This window comes from Phalangium opilio, unplaced genomic scaffold (assembly GCF_054372755.1).
Source record: "Phalangium opilio isolate 3A_F unplaced genomic scaffold, DU_Popi_V2 ptg000329l_1, whole genome shotgun sequence".
Lineage (NCBI taxonomy): Eukaryota > Metazoa > Arthropoda > Arachnida > Opiliones > Phalangiidae > Phalangium > Phalangium opilio.
Window position 1 is genome coordinate 9,411,860 of NW_028324226.1, and position 6,000 is coordinate 9,417,859.

Here is a 6,000-nt window from a genome sequence, read left to right on the forward strand (position 1 = left end):
GTCTCTGTTGAGCTTGAGACCGGCATCTTCAAGCGTTGTCAGAATGTCGTCCAACTTCCGGTTGTGATCTTCTACATCTTTTCCTCCGACTATGTTGTCATCTTGGAACGGGAGGCAGGAGGGGTGTATGTGTAGTAACGATTCCATATGCCTTTGGAATATGGCCGACGCTGATGATATTCCAAATGGTAACTAGTTGTATTGAAATAATCCTTTCGTTGTGTTTATCACTACGTATTTTCGTGATTCTTCGGCCAATTCGAGTTGATTATAAGCGTTGCGCATATCGAGTCGCGAAAATACCGTACATCCCGCCAATTTTGCAAATATGTCTTCCACTCGGGGCAACGGGTATTTCTCTGTGTCGATCATTTTGTTAGTTGTGATCTTGAAGTCCCCGCAGATTTGCACGTCCTTGATGGCCTTAAGTAAGTTTACGATCGGTGCAGCTGACTCGGCATGCGGTATTGATGTTATGATACCTTCCTCGCGTAATCGAGATAACTCCTTTTCCACCTTTTCCTTGAAATGGTATGGTAATGAACGTGCCTTGAAGAAGCGTGGCACCGCATTTTGTTTGATATGTAATTTAACTTTCACTCCTTTAAGGCAGCCTGTACCCGGAGAAAACAAGTTTTCTTAAGCAAGGTCTGGGCCGCGGTTGAATTGTAGTTGTCCTTGATGAGCGTGGGTATGAACTGGTCGCTGAATACCCTTGTCTGCGCTCCCGTGGCCAAGTCGTGCTCTCAATGCTAGGGATCACCTGGCGTCGTTGAATACTGTGAATGTTGTCTGAGTCGTGACGGCTGTGGGTGTTTATTGATTTAGATTCTCGTTCTATCGTCTCTATTGATAAGGCTTTGTTCACCGCGGTGTCGAAAGTTACGTTAGGAATGTTGAGTAGCTCGCGTAGCACTGGGTCGTTATTGATACCGGCAATGAATTTATCACGTAACATGTCATTTAGGGTTGTACCGAAGTTACAGAATTCAGTCATTTTACGTATAGCTGCTACGAAGGATGATACCGACTCACCATCCGCCCGATCGCGTCTATAAAACTTCACGCGTTCCACTATCTCCAGCGGCGCAGGGTTGTAGTGCTTGGTTAGTATTGAAACCAATTGTTCATACGTCTTATCGGCTAATTTGTCCGGCGCTATTAAATTTCTCAAGAGCGTGTACGTGGTTGTCCCGACCACCGTGAGTAAAGTTGCCCGTTTCAATTCATGGACCTCGGTGTTATCAGCCCCCACCGCAGTGGACTCCTTTATCTTGTTGGCTAAAAAGTACTGGTCTAAGCGTTCAGCATATATATTCCATTGATCGGTCGTAGAATCGAAGGGAGGGAATTGTCCCGCACCTGGGGCCATTCTTTGAGCGGTCACGTTGCGCGTTGACTAAGGTTAACAGATTGTTCGATACTTCGCGATGTTGATCCTCCCGTACTTTAACTATACTATTGCGCGTAAATCCCGGTATTTAATCTTGATTCGCGTAAACGTCCGTAGCGGTCGCGTTAGCCTCCGTCGCCATTGTCAGGCTTAAACTTAGGCATATAGAAGACATCCCGTGTTTATTATAATTTACTTTATTCAGTCAATATCTGATCTGTCGTCAAATACAGTCGTCGTCGTCCTCGCGTGTTCCACTCTACCAAGAGTGTCATCCCCAACTCCTTATTTATTAATAAAAACTGTCTTTGTAGACAAAGACGGAAAAAGTAAGAGATAAGTGTAGAAAATTAATTGCCTGAAGTAACAGATATTCAATTTTCACTTTTGAACACATGATTATAAAACATCAATTATTTGAAAAAATTCTTATCTTAGTTTTTTTCACCAAAATACTTTAGTAAAAATATTTTAATATGACACTTATATATCATTTTAAAAATAATACGCGTTTTCCATTTTTTCTCTCAAATATTTACAATTAGGTTGAGCCCTACAAGGGGAATAAAATGGACAGAAAAACGTTAATAGCTGATAAAGTATAAACCGTATCAAAACAAGAAGTGTTCGTTAATTCGAAGTTTCAAAAATTGACCTAATGTATAGCCCTCTAAAGATCACGATCAATCTATAGATCTTTTCGACACTAATGTATAGCTCTCTAAAGATCACGATCAATCTACAGATCTTTTCAACACTAATATCAACATCAAAATCAAACTGCCTATGTTACTTTTCGCTTCGCAATATTTCTCATTTAAAAATATAAAAAGTAAACTCATAAATCTCAATTTTTTCAGATATGCAAGTATTTGAACCTTCTTTTAAGACCATGTCAGTCGAAAGTAAAACCAGGGAGGAGAGACTTCAGTCTCAAGTCTCTCCTCCCTGGTAAAACGTAGTGTCAAGCTAGTATCCCTTAAAAAATTCTTGAAGAAGCCTTTTTCTAGAGCTAATATTGTAAGCAAATACAAGGGGAAATAATGTTGAAAAATATTTTTCCCATATGAAATTTTGGTGAAAAAAACTAAGATAAGAATTTTTTCAAATAATTGATGTTTTATAATCATGTGTTCAAAAGTGAAAATTGAATATCTGTTACTTCAGGCAATTAATTTTCTACACTTATCTCTTACTTTTTTCCGTCTTTGTCTACAAAGACAGTTTTTATTAATATCTGTTACTTCAGTCTTAATATTAATTAAATTAGTTTAGAAACCTTAGGAGAGAAAACGTTTTAGGGCGTTGCACTTTTATTAGTTAAAGCTTTTGATCTGACCAAGCATCTATTACATAACTTCAATCCTCACTGCTTGACTTGACAATCAACATCCAGTCAAACTCAAATTGCTTTCCCGTCATTTTCACAAGCAAATTACAGAGCAAGCGGTTGTTATACCACAAAAAGATTAAGTAGGCCTGAGCATAAAAAGATTCCATAGATCTGAGCACCAACAGATGTCATAGAATTGTGCACCAACACAAGGCATAGAAATGTGGACCAAGTCGTATGCTTATCGGCAATCTAGCTTAGTTACTTGCCATCGGTAATGTAGCTTAATTACCTGCCACCGGTAATGTAGCTTAATTACCTGCCACCGGTAATCTAACTTAATTACCTGCCACCGGTAATCTAGTTTAAATACCTGCCACCGGTAATGTAGCTTAATTACCTGCCACCGGTAATCTAACTTAATTACCTGCCACCGGTAATCTAGCTTAATTACCTGACACCGTAATCTAGCTTAATTACCCGCCAACGGTAATCTAGCTTAATTACCCGCCATCGGTAATCTAGCCTAATTACCAGACATCGGTAATCTAGCCTAATTACCAGACATCGGTAATCTCGCTTAATTACCCGCCATCGGTAATCTAGCTTAATTACCCGCCATCGGTAATCTAGCTTAATTACCCGCCATCGGTAATCTAGCTTAATTACCCGCCATCGGTAATCTAGCTTAATTACCCGCCATCGGTAATCTAGCTTAATTACCCGCCATCGGTAATCTAGCTTAATTACCGGACTCCGGTAATCTAGCTTAATTACCGGACATCGGTAATATAGCTTTATTACCCGCCATCGGTAATATAGCTTAATTACCCGCCATCGTAAATATAGCTTAATTACCCGCCATCGTAAATATAGCTTAATTACCCGCCATCGTTAATATAGCTTAATTACCCGCCATCGTTAATATAGCTTAATTACCCGCCATCGTTAATATAGCTTAATTAGCTGTAATCTAGCTTAATTAGCTGTAATCTAGCTTAATTAGCTGTAATCGCTAATCTAGCTTAATCTAGCTTAATTAGCTGTAATCGCTAATCTAGCTTAATTAACTGTAATCGCTAATCTAGCTTAATTAACTGTAATCGCTAATCTAGCTTAATTAGCTGTAATCGCTAATCTAGCTTAATTAGCTGTAATCGCTAATCTAGCTTAATTAGCTGTAATCGCTAATCTAGCTTAATTAGCTGTAATCGCTAATCTAGCTTAATTAGCTGTAATCGCTAATCTAGCTTAACTAGCTGTAATCGCTTATCTAGCTTAATTAGCTGTAATCGCTAATCTAGCTTAATTAGCTGTAATCGCTAATCTAGCTTAATTAGCTGTAATCGCTAATCTAGCTTAACGAGCTGTAATCGCTAATCTAGCTTAACTAGCTGTAATCGCTAATCTAGCTTAATTAGCTGTAATCGCTAATCTAGCTTAATTAGCTGTAATCGCTAATCTAGCTTAATTAGCTGTAATCGCTAATCTAGCTTAATTAGCTGTAATCGCTAATCTAGCTTAACTAGCTGTAATCGCTAATCTAGCTTAACTAGCTGTAATCGCTAATCTAGCTTCATTAGCTGTAATCGCTAATCTAGCTTAATTAGCTGTAACCGCTAATCTAGCTTAATTAGCTGTAATCGCTAATCTAGCTTAATTAGCTGTAATCGCTAATCTAGCTTAATTAGCTGTAATCGCTAATCTAGCTTAATTAGCTGTAATCGCTAATCTAGCTTAATTAGCTGTAATCGCTAATCTAGCTTAATTAGCTGTAATCGCTAATCTAGCTTAATTAGTTGTAATCGCTAATCTAGCTTAATTAGCTGTAATCGCTAATCTAGCTTAATTAGCTGTAATCGCTAATCTAGCTTAATTAGCTGTAATCGCTAATCTAGCTTAATTAGCTGTAATCGCTAATCTAGCTTAATTAGCTGTAATCGCTAATCTAGCTTAATTAGCTGTAATCGCTAATCTAGCTTAATTAGCTGTAATCGCTAATCTAGCTTAACTAGCTGTAATCGCTAATCTAGCTTCATTAGCTGTAATCGCTAATCTAGCTTCATTAGCTGTAATCGCTAATCTAGCTTAATTAGCTGTAATCGCTAATCTAGCTTAATTAGCTGTAATCGCTAATCTAGCTTAACTAGCTGTAATCGCTAATCTAGCTTCATTAGCTGTAATCGCTAATCTAGCTTCATTAGCTGTAATCGCTAATCTAGCTTAATTAGCTGTAATCGCTAATCTAGCTTAATTAGCTGTAATCGCTAATCTAGCTTAATTAGCTGTAATCGCTAATCTAGCTTAATTAGCTGTAATCGCTAATCTAGCTTAATTAGCTGTAATCGCTAATCTAGCTTAACTAGCTGTAATCGCTAATCTAGCTTAACTAGCTGTAATCGCTAATCTAGCTTCATTAGCTGTAATCGCTAATCTAGCTTAATTAGCTGTAACCGCTAATCTAGCTTAATTAGCTGTAATCGCTAATCTAGCTTAATTAGCTGTAATCGCTAATCTAGCTTAATTAGCTGTAATCGCTAATCTAGCTTAATTAGCTGTAATCGCTAATCTAGCTTAATTAGCTGTAATCGCTAATCTAGCTTAATTAGCTGTAATCGCTAATCTAGCTTAATTAGCTGTAATCGCTAATCTAGCTTAATTAGCTGTAATCGCTAATCTAGCTTAATTAGCTGTAATCGCTAATCTAGCTTAATTAGCTGTAATCGCTAATCTAGCTTAACTAGCTGTAATCGCTAATCTAGCTTCATTAGCTGTAATCGCTAATCTAGCTTCATTAGCTGTAATCGCTAATCTAGCTTAATTAGCTGTAATCGCTAATCTAGCTTAATTAGCTGTAATCGCTAATCTAGCTTAACTAGCTGTAATCGCTAATCTAGCTTCATTAGCTGTAATCGCTAATCTAGCTTCATTAGCTGTAATCGCTAATCTAGCTTAATTAGCTGTAATCGCTAATCTAGCTTAATTAGCTGTAATCGCTAATCTAGCTTAATTAGCTGTAATCGCTAATCTAGCTTAATTAGCTGTAATCGCTAATCTAGCTTAATTAGCTGTAATCGCTAATCTAGCTTAACTAGCTGTAATCGCTAATCTAGCTTAACTAGCTGTAATCGCTAATCTAGCTTCATTAGCTGTAATCGCTAATCTAGCTTAATTAGCTGTAACCGCTAATCTAGCTTAATTAGCTGTAATCGCTAATCTAGCTTAATTAGCTGTAATCGCTAATCTAGCTTAATTAGCTGTAATCGCTAATCTA